General features: G+C 42.3%; 1 protein-coding gene across 6 annotated transcripts in view; it reads left to right on the forward strand.

The window, feature by feature from the left end:
* The first annotated feature begins 5,640 nt into the window (after window positions 1–5,640).
* ENTPD6 (ectonucleoside triphosphate diphosphohydrolase 6) overlaps window positions 5,641–17,399 on the forward strand; it is a 40,699-nt gene continuing 28,940 nt past the window's right edge. For 3 of the 6 annotated variants that reach the window (XM_040447908.1, XM_040447912.1, XM_040447913.1), the window contains exons 1-2: window positions 5,641–5,797; window positions 8,060–8,150. The gene's annotated coding sequence lies outside the window, so the exon portion shown is untranslated. Of the gene's footprint in view, window positions 5,798–7,092; window positions 7,191–8,059; window positions 8,151–15,251; window positions 17,115–17,399 lie in introns of those variants that run through there. The other 3 variants (XM_040447909.1, XM_040447910.1, XM_040447911.1) reach the window with 3 other exon arrangements.

Raw genomic sequence — 17,399 nt, forward strand, 5'->3', positions numbered from 1 at the left:
CTAAAGCTCAATACAGCCCCTATGAAGCATGGAAGGCTGAGGCATTCAACCCCAATAAGTTATAGGTTAACTTCCTTCAAGTTCCAGGCTGTGCCAGCTCCAGATAAAGTTCTAAGGTAAGCTCTAAAGAGGACAGCAAAGAGCTAACTGAGGTGGCAGCATTCGTGGGAACTCTCCACCACCATTGGAGAACGGAAGTCAGAAGTGGGCTGAGGAGATAAAGTGACAATGTTTGCTACAGGAACCTACCACCTGTCAGACAGAATGCTAGGTGCTGGCCATGCAACAACCATCAGGACAAATCACTTCCTTGTTTTCATGTAACTTACCTTTCAGTATGGTGTACAAACCAACAATTAAATAATGATGGGTTTGAAAAATACTATGAAGTAAATAATGGAAAGAGGGGAAAAACAGAACCACTCTAGATTTACATACCAAACAATTATTTTTTTGGAAGAGGTGACATTTGAGCTGAGTCTAAAGGATAAGAAAGAATCTATGTATCAGTCCATTCAGGCTGCTGTAACAAAAACACCATAAACTGTGTGGCTTATAAATAGCAAACATGTATTTCTCACAGTTCTAGGGTCTTGGAGGTCTAAGATCAAGGTGCTGGCAGATTTGGTGTCTGATAAGGGCTGGTTTCATCAGAGGTAGCCCTCTGATTGTAATTGTAATCTCATTGTAATCTCATTGTAATCACACATGACAGAACGGGCAAGGGATCTCTCCAGCGCCTCTTTTACAAGAGTACTAATCACATTCATCTCCAAAAGGCCTCATGCACTAATACATCACCTTAAAGGTTATGATATGAACACATGAATTTGGGGGGTACACAAACATTCAAACCATACCAGTTTACTAAGGAAAGACCTAGGGGAAGAGCTTTCCAAGCAGTGAACAGCATATGCAAACACCCATGTCAGTAAAATTGACAAATTCTAGAAATTCTAAGAGTGAAATATGGTGAAGGTAATGTTATGAGTGAGGTGGACAGAAGAAAGGTCATCACATTTCCATGAGTAGACATTTCAAAATATTAAAATAAATTCAAATGGAAACTGTGAGATAGAATTTTATAACAGTTGGATTGGTAAAGATCCAAAGGTTTGTAAAGACTCCACTGGGGAAAACGTGGGGAAACCTACACTCCTATACATAACTGTGGGTGTATCAGTTAGTTTACAATGTCTAAGGAGCAATTTAGCCACATGTATCTAATATTTAAAAGAAAAGGGGGTGAGGGACACATCCTTTACGATAGCAATTCTTCTAAGAATTTTTCCTAAAGATACACTCACACATGCACACAAAAAGTCTCAGGACTCTATAGCATTATTCAAAATAGCAAGTGTCTGGAACAAGGGACCATACGGGCTAGCTGCTATATAAACAACCAAGTCTCAGTGGTTTGACTGGTGAAGAAGGGCAACGTGCAACCAGGTGCTCAGGATGATGACATGCCCTGTGCCCAGTCCTAGTATATGCATATTGTCCCTACACACTGTCTGCTTAGCACCCACTCATTCTCAAAAGTGCCACCTCTTGACCACAGACTTAGGAGCACCATGTGCTTCAGGAGCCCATTAACAGCCCTCCCCGGGTCTCCCCCAACCAAATCATGATGGAATGGGTTTCTGCGCCAGGCCCAGAAGGGGCACACACACAGCTCATTGGCCATACACTGTCACTTGGGCAGCCCAGCCACAAGGGAAGATGGGAAGGTGGCTCCAGCTCTGGCAGGAACACACTGGGACCCACAGAGGGGACATGTGGGCAGCCCCTACAACAATTATCCTTAAGTACACTGGGGGCCTCTGTAGATGACTAACCCAAGTCAGGAGCTGGCAATCCTGGTGACTTCTAGGAAGAGTTAAGAAAATGGGGGGCACCTCTGGGACACAGCAAAGGCAGTCATAAGAGGGAAGTATATAACAATCTAGGCCTTCCTAAAGAAGAAAGAAAGGTCTCAGATACACAACCTAACCTTACACCTTAAAAAGCTGGAAAAAGAACAGCAAATAAAGCCCAAAACCAGCAGAAGACAGGAAATAATAAAGATTAGAGCAGAAATCAATGCTATCAAAACCAAAACAAACAAACAAACAAACAAACAAACAAAAATAACAGTAGAACAGATCAATGAAACCAGAAGCTGGTTCTTTGAAAGATTTAACAAAATTGATAAACCACTAGCGAGTTTGATCAAAAAGAAAAAGGAAAGGACCCAAATAAATAAAATCAAGAATGAAGGAGGAGAGCTCACAACCAACACAGCAGAAATAAAAACAATAATAAGACAATATTATGAGCAATTATATGCCAATAAAATGGGCAATCTAGAAGAAATGGACAAATTCCTAGAAACATATAAACTACCAAAATGGAAACAGGAAGAAATAGAAAATTTGAAGACCTATAACCAGTAAAGAAATCGAATTAGTAATTAAAAATCTGCCAAAAAACAAGAGTCCAGGGCCAGATGACTTTCCAGGGAAATTCTACCAAACATTTAAGGAAGAGTTAACACCTATTTTCTTGAAGGTGTTCCAAAAAATAGAAATGGAAGGAAAATTTCCAAACTCTTTCTATGAAGCCAGCATTACCTTGATTCCAAAACCAGACAAAGACCCCACTAAAAAGAAGAACTATAGACCAATTTCCCTGATGAACATGGATGCAAAAATCCTCAACAAGATATTAGCCAACAGGATCCAACAATACATTAAAAAAATTATTCACCACGACCAAGTGGGATTTATACCTGGGATGCAGGGCTGGTTCAATATCCACAAAACAATCAATGTGATTCATCACATCAATAAAGGAAAGAACAAGAACCACATGATCCTCTCAATAGATACAGAGAAAGCATTTGACAAAATACAGCATCCTTTCTTGATAAAAACCCTTAAGAAAGTAGGGATAGAAGGATCATATCTCAAGACCATATCTTTCATATATGGAAGACCCAATGCTAATATCATCCTCAATGGGGAAAAACTGAGAGCTTTCTCCCTAAGGTCAGGAACAAGAAAGGGATGTCTACTCTCGCCACTGTTATTCAACATAATATTGAAAGTCTTAGCCTCAGCAGAGAACACAAAGAAATAAAAAACATCCAAATCGGCCAGGAGGAGGTCAAATTTTCACTCTTCACAGGTGACATGATATTCTATATGGTATCTACCCAAAAGATTTCACCAAAAAACTGCTAGAACTGATCCATCAATTCAGCAAAGTGGCAGGATATAAAATCAGTGCACAGAAATCGGTTGCATTCCTATACACCAATAATGAAGCAACAGAAAGAGAAATCAAGGAATCGATCCCATTTACAATTGTACCCAAAACCATAAAATACCTACGAATAAATCTAACCAAAGAGGTGAAAATCTATAGAAAACTATACAAACTTATGAAAGGAATTGAAGAAGACACAAAAAAATGGAAAAATATTCCATGCTCCTGGATAGGAAGAACACATATTGTTAAAATGTTGGTACTACCCAAAACAATCTACATGTTCAATGCAATCCCTAACAAAATAACACCAGCATTCTTCACAGAGCTAGAACAAACAATCCTAAAATGTGTATAGAGCCATAAAAGACCCTGAATAGCCAAAGCAATCTTGAAAAAGAAAACCAAAGCAGGAGATCACAATCCCGGACTTCAAGCAGGAGACATCACGATCCCAGACTTCAAGCTGTATTACAAAGCTGTAATCATCAAGGCGGTATGGTACTGGCACAAAAACAGACACTCAGATCCATGGAACAGAATAGAAAACCCAGAAATGGACCCACAAACATAAGGGCAACTAATCTTTGACAAAGCAGGAAAGAATATCCAATGGAATAAAGACAGTCTCTTCAGCAAGTGGTGCTGGAGAAACTGGACAGCGACATACAGAAAAATGAACCTGGACCACTTTCTTACACCATACACAAAAATAAACTCAAAATGGATGAAAGACCTAAATGTAAGATAAGAAGCCATCAAAATCCTCGAGGAGAAAACAGGCAAAAACCTTTTGGACCTCGGTCACAGCAACTTCAGAGGCAAGGGAAACAAAAGCAAAAATGAACTATTGGGACCTCATCAAAATGAAAAGCTTCTGCACAGCTAAGGAAACAATAAGCAAAACTAAAAGGCACTCGACAGAATGGGAGAAGGTATCAGGACATATCAGATAAAGGGTTAGTATCCAAAATGTATAAAGAACTTATCAAACTCAACACCCCAAAAACAAATAATCCAGTGAAAAAATGGGCAAAAGACATGGATAGACACCTCTTCAAAGACATCCAGATGGCCAACTGACACATGAAAAAATGCTGAAAATCACTCATCATGAGGGAAATGCAAATCAAAACCACAGTGAGATACCGCCTCACACCTGTCAGAATGGCTAACATTAACAACTTAGACAACAACAGATGTTGGCAAGAGAAAGGATCTCTCTTGCACTGCTGGTGGGAATGCAAACTGGTGCAGCCACTCTGGAACACAGTATGGAAGTTCCTAAAAAAACTAAAAATACAACTACCCTAGGACCCAGCAATTGCACTAGTAGGTATTTATCCAAGGGATACAGGTATGCTGTTTTGAAGGGGCACATGCACCCCAACGTTTATAGCAGCACTGTCAACAATAGCCAAAGTATGGAAAGAGCCCAAATGTCCATCGATGGATGAATGGATAAAGATGTGGAGAGTGTGTGTGTGTGTGTGTGTGTGTGTGTGTGTGTGTGTCACACACAATGGAGTATTACTCAGCAATCAAAAAGAATGAAATCTTGCCATTTGCAACTATATGGATGGAACTAGAGGGTATTATGCTAAGTGAAATTAGTCAGAGAAAGACAAAAATCATATGACTTCACTCAGAAGAGGACTTTAAGATACAAAACAGATGAACATAAGGGAAGCAAAAATAATATAAAAACAGGGAGGGGGACAAAAACATAAGAGACTCTTAAATATGGGGAACAAGCAGGGTTACTGGAGGGATTGTGGGAGGGGGGGATGGGCTAAATGCGTAGGGGACACTAAGGAATCTACTCCTGAAATCATTGTTGCACTACATGCTAACTAACTTGGATGTAAATTTTTTAAAAATAAATTAATTAAATAAAAATAAAATGCTTAGAACAAAAAAGAAAGAAAATGGGGGGGCAAGAATAGGAGATTTATCGTGCTGTCTATTCTCTTGCATTTTCCATCACATATTACCTTAAAAAAAAGAGAGGGGACTTTAGCTATGAAAGGACCCAAAGAAAATTCAAAACTTCCACGGGCTAGTTAAGGTCAAGGTTGTGAGGTTGTGGTGGTAATTCTTTGGCCAGCACCATGGCCGGCTCTACCGCACAGAGGAAACCCTACAAGACAGGGCAGGAGCCGAATACGGCCCGTGAAGGACGCACTTGGGCGGTGGAGGTCAGACAGGCCTAGACCTCATTCAAGTCCAACACTAGCCGAACCGCCTCGGGCAGGGAACCTCAAAGACCTACCCAGGCGGAAAATACGGCCTCACCGCTCAGCGGATCCAGCTAAGCCCCGCCCACACGCCGCTCCTGCGCGCTGGATCCGCAACGTTCTGCTATGCCCCGCCAAAGACATGACGTGCACGTAGGCGGGGCCTAGGCTCCCAGGATCCGCCGGCCCTTGGCCTGTGGGTGGTGGCCCTGGTAACGCCGGTAGGAGAGGAGAGTCGGTCGCTTCCTGGGTAGCCCGCCAGCTTCCGCGAAAGGGAACCTCCCTCCGTGGTGAAGAGGTGACCCTACAGGGTAAGTGCCGGGGGGCGGGGCGGGACGCTTGTGGGGCCGGCGGAGTTTGCCGGACCCGGGGGTCTGCACGTGGGCCGCCCGGAGCGGGGGCGCGGAGTGGAAGAGGGGTCCAGACCCACGCGCTTGCCAGCTCCTCGGGCTTTAGCGGCGGTGCTTGCAGGAGACATCAGGGTCATTCGCACCCGGCTTTAACCTCCTGCTGCCTTAACGTCCTGGTTTCATTAGTCCTCCTTGAACTCTGGGCTCCGCTGACCCGTGAGGGGAGCGATTCGTGTTCTGGAAACTGGGTGGGCCAAATAGTAGGGGTCTCTTATCCCAGGAAGCTGGAGCCCTGCTACATTCATTCATTCAGCAGCATTTGCTGACCGGTTCCCAGAGCTGTGCCAGATGCAGGAGATCCAGTAGGGGAAGGACTGGCAGGCCCAATTCCCTTCTGGGCCTCACAGCCCAGGTGGGAAGCCCAGGTATCGGGCAAGATCATGCCATTCTGACAGTACTGCGGATGTGAGGACAATAAACTCTGGCATTGCTGTAGTGACCAGGAATAGACCTCATAGGGTGGTCAGTCGGTTCTGCCTGAGCTGAGGCATGAGCCAGGAGTGCTCCAGGCTACCAGAGAGAGAGAGAGAGAGAGAGGCCAGAGGTGGATAGAGCTGGACACCAAGCTGGACTTCCTTCAGAGGAAAGCCTTGAAGCATCAGGAAGGTAGAAGAGAAGGGAGAGATAGGCAGGGACCATGGAAGGAAGGGTGTTTTTTATCTTAAATTAGAAGCCATAGAATGGTTTTAAGGGTTGGGGAAAAGCCTGAATTGTTTTGTGAATGATGGTGGGCACAGACCCCATATCCTGGGCATCCACCCAAAGGAATCAGTCACCCAGAAGTGCCTGGGTAGTTTCAGTTGTCTCTCCAGACACTTGTAATCCAGAATCATGCATATCATGCCACATATCCTACATCCTTCAGGATGCCATGGAGGTCCTAACCTATAGCCACCCAGTGAAGGAAACTGAAACTTCTAGGAAAGAGGTTGCTTGGGGATAGGTGGATATCAACTGTGATTACAAGGACCTTCTGACGCACTGTGCAAGACTCATGATGGATGGAGGGATTAGGGTTTGTCTGGGGGAGGTTCTTGTTTTGCTGTCACCAACATATTAACAAGGTTCATGGGGGAGAAAAGCATAGTGATACAAATCCAGAAACTGTTTCTGTCTCCCCCCCCACCCTTATAAGCATCAGTTGGCTAATAAGGTGTGTGTCTCTCTCCCTTGTGGAACCTCATATGACAAACCAGAGAGGTGGACAACCATGTAAAGAGATCTGGAAGAACCTCCCCTCCCACTCTGTCTTGTGAAAAGGAAACACCGGGTGATGTTAACAGGGCTGACTCATGTATGTATGCTTTTTTTTTCAGAGAAGGGGAGAAAAATCCATTTAAACCTACCAGGAGAATAAGTAGTGGTTTGTTAATGTCATTTAATTTTGGATCGGTTTTTAGCATATGTGACAGTCATTTGCACACATGGCCCTTTTGTGTATTTTAACTGAAAACCTTGACGAAACTGTCCAACATATTGTGGGGCCACTGATCCAAATCAGATGAGCTTGTATTTCCAGAAGCTCAGCTACCTTCCCTAGCTTCTAGAACGATAGCCAAGGGATGGCCAGGCACTTGTCTCGGGCACCATTGCTCCACACCCAAATTCTGCTCTGTGACCCCACCCTCCCTCTGATGGAAGGTAGCCCCCAGCTGGAGTCAGCTGGGAGCAAGATATGCTAAGCCAAACCTCTTTTTGCCTTGGCACACCTTAGATCCTGCCCCACCCTACTCCCAGCCTACTCTTTATTCCCCACCTGGTTTACCTTCCTTATAGCCTTGTTCTAGACTCTTCCTTTAAAGGACAAAGCTAAAGTGAATTGTTTTCCTTCTAGGGAGGGCCTGATCAACACATTTACACTTATGGTGTTAGTGGTGCCCATGGAAATGCAATTTTCCCCTCCAGAGGTTGTCTCATAGTACTAGAATCACTGAACAAACATCTTAACCCAGTGGAGTGAAACTGGCTTTTAAGTTTGGGTCTCCAGGATGTGGAGGTTCCTGTGGGCCAGGCTGTTCCTGGCTCTATGCTTCCTAAATGTTATTTTCTATTTGGACTCTGTTTATGTCATGCCAAACTTCTTGGTGTGTAACTATAATGATGATGTGTAATTTCATGTGAGTATTTTTTTTTGTTGTCTAAAGTAGAGTCTTACATTAATAGGGTAAGTGAAGTGATGGAGCACATTTGATTTGGAGACAGAAGCCAGAAAGTCTGGTCTGTGCCTCACCACGTGCCAGCTCTGTGATTCCAGGCAAGTCTGTTTTGAAACATTTTCTGGGCCTTGGTGCTGTCGTATGGCAATAAGTTATGTAAGTCATATGTTATGTAGTATAAGTGCCAGCCTTGTAGGCCTTTGGTAACAGGATATAGCATATGTAAAGTGTATTTTTTTAATGGGTAGACAAATGTAATAAAGAGCAACCTTTGCCTCAAAATTTGGTATTCCACCTGTTAATCTGATCATGTAGGACATGGTTCGTAGACTAACACAGGACATGATAAAATGTGATTATGAAAAAGGGTCTTCTACCCGTGTGGCTCAGACAGGCAAATGTGGTGCCAGCCTTCTGGTTGCAAAAGAGGAGAGAGAGTGTACAGAAAGAAAGAGAGAGAAAGAAAGGCAAGAAAGAGTCTTATAAAAAGCACCATCAGAGTTGGAAGATGTTAGTATTACTTTTGTGTCCTTACTGTTCATCCTTAGAAATGGTTGCTTTAGAGCTTTCTTTATAAATACTTTTTTGTTTAATCACCTCTTAGCAATGGAAAACTCTGGGTTACAGTAACCTAACGAAAGGAAGCCTGTGAGAGGGTAGGGTGTAGGGTGAACACTGGCTGTCTGGGGATGGGCATTCCCCAGGTCACATCTCAGCCTTGATTGTTGCTGGATCTTCTCTCTGTAATTGATTTCTTCATTCCTAATCTTAGCTAACATCTCAGTGCAGGTGGTTCCCCAGGTCACAGCCCCAAACCTGCTCTCTCACAAGGGTCAGTTCCATTTCTGACCCATGCCCTGCTGTCATTTCAAACTTGTAGAAAACCTGGTCACTATTGTCTCCTGCCCAAACAGCCCCTTCCCAAACAGCCTGCTTCTGTTGGTGGCCATCATCTGGGTCATGAAGCAATGTTGATGGCTCCATCTTTCCCTGACTACCAGAGAATTGCTAAGCCATCATCTAGCCTCCTTTACCAGCAAGTATTGGCTTACTGGCTGTGGGCTCTGGCCTTGTGTTGGGGTTGGGAATGAGTGGGCTGGTCCTTGCTTCTAGAGAGGCACTCTAACCAGAAGGAAGAAAGGCACAAATGAATAGCTCCACATACCACTTACTCAAGGAGGGGAAATGTGTAGAGCACCAAAGAGCCCAAGAGAGAAGCCTCTAGCTGCCAGGGTTTAGAGTGGCAGTAAACATCTTGGGTAGATTTTGTAGAGATGTGGAGAAAAGACAAGAGAAATAAGATCTTTTTAAAAAAGCAAAACAAAACACTCAACCAACTGAGCCACCTACGCTCCCCTCTTCTGGGAGTTTTATAGTTTTAGGTTTTATAGTTAGGTCTTTAATCCATTTTGATTTAATTTCTGTATATGGTGTAAGGAAAGGATCCAACTTCAGTCTTTTGTGTGTGTATCCAGTTTTCCCAGTACCATTTCTTAAAGAGACTCTCCTTTCCCCCATGAATGGTCTCGATACCCTTATCAAAGACCATTTTACCATGTACGTAAGGGTTTACCTCTGGATTTTCTGTTCTGTTGGTCTATGTGTCCCACTACCACAAGCTTTTAATTACTGTGGCTTTGTAGTATGTTTTGAAATCAGGAAGTATAAGGCATCCAATTAGTTCTTTTTCAAGATTGTTTTGTGATTTGGGGGTCCCTTGAGATTCCTTATGAATTTTAGGATTTATTTTTTTTCTGTCTCTGCAAAAAAGTCATTAGGATTTTCATAGGAATTGCATTGAACCTGTGGACCATTACAGATAGTATTGATATCTTAACAATATTAAGTCTTCCAGTCCATGAACACGGGTTATCTTACTATTTATTTGACTCCGTTTTCTTTCAGCTATGTTCTGTAGTGTTCAGAGTACAAGTCTTTCACCTCCTTGGTTAACTTTTTTCTTTTTTAAATTTTTATTTATTTGTTTGTTTGTTTTGAGAAAGAGAGCATGTGTGAGCAGGAGAGAGGGGCAGAGAGAGAGTAAATCCCAAGCAGGGTCCATGCTCAACACAGCCCGATGCAGGGCTTGATCCCATGACCCTGGGATCATGACCTGAGCCAAAATCAAGAGTCAGATGCTCAGCCAACTGAGCCACCCCAGGTACACCTTGGTGGTTAATTTTATTCTTCAGTATTTTATTCCTTTGATGCTATTGTAAATAGAATTATTTTCTTAATTTTCTTTTCAGATTGTTCATTATAGTGTATAGAAACAACTGATTTTTGTGTGTTGATATTGTGTTCTGTAACCTTGAATTTATTAGTTCTAACAGTTATTTTCCTTCCTTGTGGAATCTTTAGGGTTTTCTACATATAAGATCATGTAATCTATGAACAGATCATTTTATTTCTTCTTCCCACTTTGGATGCCTTTTATTTCTTTTACTTTCCTGATTGGTCTGGCTAAAACTTCCAATGTTATGTTGAATGGAAGTGTTGAAAACAGACATCCTTTCTTGTTTCTGATTTTAAAGTAAAAGTTTTCAGTCTTCCACTATTGAGTCTGATGTTAGTTGTTGGGTTTGTATATATGGCCTTTATTATGTTGAAGTATTTTCTTCTATTCCTGTTTGCTGGTTATTTTTATTATTAAAAAGTGTTGGAGGGGCGCCTGGGTGGCGCAGTCGGTTAAGCGTCCGACCTCAGCCAGGTCACGATCTCGCGGTCTGTGAGTTCGAGCCCCGCGTCAGGCTCTGGGCTGATGGCTCAGAGCCTGGAGCCTGTTTCCGATTCTGTGTCTCCCTCTCTCTCTGCCCCTCCCCCGTTCATGCTCTGTCTCTCTCTGTCCCAAAATAAATAAACGTTGAAAAAAAAAATTAAAAAAAAAAAAAAAGTGTTGGATTTTATTAAATGTTTTTTCTGCATTGATTGAGATGATTATACGGATTTTTTCCCCTTTATTCTGTTAATATGATATATTTGCCTTGATGGGTTTTAAATCTTGAACCATTCTTGCATTCTAGGAATAAATCCCAGTTGGTCCTTTTGCTGTGTGGTTGAATTCAGTTTGCTGCTATTTGTTGAGGATTTTTGCATCACTATTCATAAGGAATGCTGGTCTGTATTTTCTTGTAGTGTCTTTGTCTTGTAGTGGCTTCGGTATTAGGGTAATGCTGGCCTTATTGAATGAGTTAAAACGTTCCTTTTCTTCAATTCGGGGGAAGATTTTGGGATTCTTCTTAAAATGTTTGGTAAAATTAGTAGTGACCAGATCACTAGTCATTTGGTCCAGGAGTTTTCTTTCTTGGGAGATTTTTGATTACTGATTCAATCTCCTTACTAGTTATAGGTCTTCAGATTTTCTATTTCTTCATAATTCATCTTGGTAGGTTGTGTTTCTAGGAATTTATTGATTTCATGTAGGTTATCCAATTATTGGTGTACAGTTGAACATAAAACTCTTATAATCATTTTCATTCTGTAAAATCAGTAGTAATGTTCCCTTAATTTCTGATTTTAGTTATAATTTGAATCTTCTCTCTTTATTCCTTAGTCAGTATAGCTAAAGGTTCAGTTAAGGTGATCTTTTCAAAGAACAAGCTCTTGGCTTCATGGATTTTTCTCTGTTTTTCTATCTTCTGCTTATCCTGCTTTAATTTTTATTGTTTCCTTCCTTCTAGTTTTGTGTTTAATTTGTTCTTTTTCTAGTTCCTTAAGGTGTAAAGTTATCTTTCTTATAATGTAAGCATTTACAGCTATAAATTTCCTTCTTGGTACTGCTTTCACTGCATTCCAAAGGTTTGGTATGTTGTGTTTTCATTTTCACCTGTCAGAAGGTATTTTCTGATTTCCTTTTTGATTTCTTTTTTGACACATTAGCTAAGAGTGTGGTGTTTAGTTTTCCAGCTTTCCTTCTTCTATTGATTTCTAGTTTCATTCCACTATAACAGAAAATATACTTTGATTGTGATCTTTTAAAATACATTAAGACATGTTTTGTAGCTTCTCATCTTGTCTGTCCTGGAGGATGTTCCATGTGCACTTGAGAAGAATGTGGATTCTGCTGTTGTTGGGTGGTCTGTATGTGCCTCTCAGGTCCAGGTGGTCTTTAGTGTTGTTCAAGTTCCCTATTTCTTTATTGATCTTCTGTCTGGTTTTTTTATCCTTTATTGAAAGTGGGATATTGAATTCTCCTACTATTATTGTACAACTATTTCTCCTTTCAGTTCTGTTTGTTTCATATATTTAAGAGCTCTGTTGTATATGTTTATAATTGTTATGTTAGTGGAGACTTGACCCTTTTATCATTGTATGTTTTTATTTTTTCTGACAGTTTTTGATTCAAAGTCTGTTTTGTCTAATGTTAGTATAGCCACTTCTACTCTGTTTTGGTTATTCTTTTCATGGAATCTTTTTCATTCTTTTACTTTCAGTCTGTATATGCCCTTAGATCTAAAGTAAGTCTCTTGTAGAATGATACGGTTGGATCTTGTTTTTTTATCCATTCAGCTACTCTATGTATCTTGGTTGGAAAGTTTAATCCATTTACATTTAAAGTACTGACAGGGAGGGGTGCCTGGGTGGCTCAGTTGGTTAAGTGTCCAACTTCAGCTCAAGTCATGATCTCACGGTCCGTGAGTTTGAGCCCTCTGTCAGGCTCTGTGCCGACAGCTCAGAGCATGGAGCCCGCTTTGGATTCTGTGTGTCCCTGTGTCTCTGCCTCTCCCTCCCACATGCTCTGTCTCTTCTCTCTCAAAACTAAATAAACATTTAAAAAAATTTAAAAATTAAAGTACTGACAGGGAAGGACTACTTTTGCCATTTTATTTTGTGTAGGTCTTATAGCTTTTTTTGTCCCTCATTTCCTCCGTTATTGCTTTCCTTTGGGTGTAATTGATTCTTTTCTAAGGACAGTATTTATTCCCTTCTCATTTCCTTTTATATATATTTTCTAGATATTTTCTTGGTGATTACCACAGAGATTACATATAACATCCTGAAATTATAAGTCTGTTCTAAAATTTATCCCAGTTTAGCTTGAATTACATATGTTAACTCTTTTCCTTTATATCATATATCTTCCTAATTTGTTTTTGATGTCACAGCATTTGTTTTGCTTTGTTTTACTTTTATTTATTTTGAGATAGAGAGAGTGCAAGTTGGGGAGGGGCAGAGAGAGAGAATCCCAAGCAGGCTCCACACGGTCAGCACGAAGCCCAATGAGAGGCCTGAACTCAAAACCTGTGAGATCATGACCTGAGCTGAAGTCAGACGCTTAACCAACTGAGCCACCCACATACCCCTCAGCATTTGTTTTTTTTAATGCTGAAGAAAATAAAAAGTGGAGTTACAAACCAAATATACACTAATACTGGTTGTTGTGTTTGTCCACGTATTTAACTTCTTTGGAGATCTTTATATTTTCTTATGGATTTCTGTTACTGTTTGGCGTCCTTTCATGTCAACCTTTAGCATTTGTTGTAGGGCAGGTCTGCTGGCAAAGAACTCCCTCAGCTTTCATTTATCTGGGAATGCCTTAATTTCACCTTCATTTTTGAAGGACAGTTTTACTGAATATGAAATTCTCAGCTGACAGATTTTTCTTTTAGCAGTTTGAATATATCATCCCGCTGCTTTCTGATCTCCAAAATTTCTGTTGAGAAATGGGCTGATAATCTTATTATTTAAGGATTCTTTGTACATGATGAATTGCTTTTCTCTTGCTGCTTTCAAGATTCCTTCTTTTATTTTCTGGCTTTCAGTGGTGTGATTACAGTGTATCTCAGCATGAGTCTCTGGGTTTATCCTCCTTGGAGTTCAGCCATTGTTTCTGTCCTTCTCTCTGTGTTTTCTTCCGGGGCTCCTGAAATGTGCCTGTTGGTCCCTTGTGGTGTCCCATAAATCCCTTGGGCTCTGTTCACTTTTCTTATGTCTTTTTTTCTTTTGCTCCTCTGATTCAATAAGTTTAATGTCCATGTTCAAGTTCACTGGTTCTTCTGCCTGCTCAGATTTGCTGTTAAACCCCTCTTGTGAATTTTTCAATATATTTAGCTCCACAATTTGGTTGCTTTTTATAATTTCTATTTCTTCCTTGATATTCCCATTTTGTTGTCATATGTCATATTCCATATTTCTTTCAGTTCTTGTGTTTCACCATATGTAAGACGGTTGTTTTAAGTCTTTATCTGGTATATCCAATGCCTATGTTTCTTCAGAGACAGTTTCTGCCACCCTTTCTTCCTTTGAATGGGCCAAATTTTCCTGTATCTTGGTATGCCTTGTGATTTCTATTGTTGAAAAGTGGAGCATTTAAGAAAATAGCCACCTCTCCGAGGCTTTGCAGACTGGTTCTGTGCCATGAAAGATCTTCACTAATTAACAGAATGTGTCTGAGCCTTCGAGTCAGTCCAGGGCAAAGGCTTAAGGTCCTCTCAGGATTGTTACCTGGGCCTGTGTGTGTATTAGTTTCAATTCTCCCGTATGTTATGGTTGCTTTTAAATGTCTTAATTTCTTAAACGGTTCCATCCACACTCCTTCTTAGGTGTTCAGTGTTTTCTTGTTTCTTACACACACACACACACACACACACACACACACACACACACACACACCTGGCCTCTTGCCCCAAGCATGTGTGGTTCTGCAGTCACCCCGTGACTTTCATAAGAAGTACCCATAGCTGCCTTCCACGGTTTTCCCCCATTGGAGCTCTGAGCTCCAAGTCAGGCAAAACAGAGACCTGTCTCTTGGGCAGCCTGAAGATAGGTTAGAATGTTGCTCTGATCCCTCCAGTTTGAAGGAAGGAGATAGGTAGACACTGAGCTGCTGCTTCCTTTAGACTGCACTGTGCAGAGAGGGGTGGGGGCAAGGATGAGTAAACACCACTGAACTTAACGAACATTCTGAATGTGATTTCTTGATTCGGCATTTGCTTGTAGAAATCTATGGATCTTTGACTGTTTTTCAGAATGCCTATAAAATATTACAGCCAGTCCCAATTTTTTTCTAATATTTCTGTGGGGGAGCAAGGGCCTAGAGCTCCCTATTCTACTGTCTTGCTGATGTTCCTCTCCTCATTAAAGGATTTGAAACAGGGACTCTTTTTATTTTTTTTTAATGTTTATTTTTCAGAGAGAGAGAGAACACATGTACATGAGAGAGGGACACAGAAGATCTGAAGCAGGATTTGTACTGACTGCAGAGAGCCCGATGTGGGGCTTGAACTCACAAACTGTGAGATCATGACCTGAGCCAAAGTCAGATGCTTAACTGACTGAGCCACCTGGGCACCCCAAAATGGGGACTCTTGTGTGTCTGGTGACAGTATGGGAGGTAGACAGGGATAGAGGTGCATCCTCCATCCTTCTAGATAGGGACCTGTGTTGTCAACTGAGCTGCAGTGGCACAACCAGGATAAGTTCCTGACCTTGAAGCTCATGGCGTAGAGGGTGACATGGACCTTCAGGAATTAATCCCACAGATCCTGGCATTGTTACAGATTATGGGGGTACCAGGCCAGAGGGGGCAGGGAGTACAGAGAGAGCATAATGGGGGTGAGGATCTTTCAAGTTGAGGGTGGTCAGGGATGGTGGGGACAATAACATTTCAGCTGAGGCTTGGGGATGAGAACAAGGTTGACTGGGTTGCACGAGCATTCTGGGAACTGGTAACAGTGTGTGCAAAGGGACTGAGGCAGAGAGAAGCTGAGTTCTAGGGACAGAAGGAGGCACTAGGTTCTCAGAGCACTATGAGCAAAGGCAAGAGAGGATGAGAGAAAGCTACAAAGGCTGGTGAGGATCCAGGGTGTGCACCACGATCCTAAGAGCAGTAAGAAGCTCCCAAGTGAGACCCAAGAGAGGCTCAAAGTTAGGCAGGAATAGGGGTGGGGAGGAGGCTTGCTCCTTGGTCCTGCCAACTAGACTTTCCCTCAGCCCTGTGCACAGCAGATACTCAGGGAAGGGTGATTTGCCATGCTTCCTGCCTAAGCTTGGGTGGTGGGCCACTGGTGTCCCCTGAGCAGGAGCACAGAGACATCCAAAGGTTTGGGCAGTGCTCTTGGATCTGAGGGCATCCAGGTGTAGCTGCAGGGCTAGATCCTGGAAAGGAGTGGCCACAGAAGTCCTGGACTCCCTTCCCCACCACCCCAAGGGCCACTTTCATTCCATTTCTCCTCTGCCCAGACAACCTCAAGGTTGGTGTGAAGACCACCACAGGCTTGCCCCCTGCACTTTTAACTCTGGCCCCTGCTTTTCTTCTTCCCAGAGAGTATAGTCACACTATCTTCCAGCACTCCTGCCTGTCACTGTCCCTGGTTCCAAGGGGGGTGTTACCTCCCACTACCCTGCTATAAAGCCAGCATTGAATATGGGCTGGCACATTCTCTGTGTCCTCTTCTGAGCACATCACACATCTCATTGTATCCCCAAACAGCATCACAAAGCAGCTTTCCCCCTTACAGATGAGGAGACCAGCCCTCATGAAGGTTAACTTGCCCACAGTCACATGCTGCTATGGGCAGAGTATAAACCCATGTCCTGCATTCAGCCTTGTACTTCCCTGTCTCCTTACTCCTAGGAGAGTCCACTCCATTTACAACTTACAGAGTGAGGGATGGACAGACAGGTGGACATTCCCCAAGGGTAGGGAGCCCTGAGAATCAAGTACCCTGCTTCTTATTCTTTGAAGCCTCAGGTTCCCACATGGTGTCTTATACCAGAAGCTGCTAAGAAAGCTTGAATGAATGCTTTATTTGAGGGGCTGAGGGGTATTGAACCAAAGACAGTGGCGCGGAGTTAGTTTCTTTTGCTGCTCGGGTAGGATTTCATAGGCTGGGAAAGCACATAGGCATTATTTCCTCCTTGGCGGAGTATTCTGCCTGAGTAAAACGAGACATCTCCTGTGAAACTTCCAGGAAGATGAGCTGCATTTCTCAGACGTGGCTGGGGCTCTCTGTAGTCCCCAAAGGATGGGACTTTAAGCCTTCTGAGAAGTGAACACCTATATAGAAGAGGAAGCGAGAACTGAAAGAATGGATTGGACACATGTTCCTGTACCCTGAGAGGTTTGGGGATACCATTTACATCTGGCTTTTTAAAGTGCCCATAAATCCAAAAGCCACTTGTCTGGAACAGCACTTGCCTTAGAGCTGGCAGCTGTGGATCTGTGCCCCGAGTCAGCCTCAGCAAGACCTCCCGCCTCGAACAGATTATCTAGTCTTATAAAGACTATAGTCTTATATATATATATATAGAAAGACTTTATGTATGCGTGTATATGTATATATACATATAACTAGCCTCAGTTCCTCTTCTCTTCTTAAAATTTTTTTAATGTTTATTTATTTTTG

Source organism: Herpailurus yagouaroundi, unplaced genomic scaffold (genome assembly GCF_014898765.1).
Source record: "Herpailurus yagouaroundi ecotype Mexico unplaced genomic scaffold, PumYag 196, whole genome shotgun sequence".
Taxonomy (NCBI): Eukaryota; Metazoa; Chordata; class Mammalia; order Carnivora; family Felidae; genus Herpailurus; species Herpailurus yagouaroundi.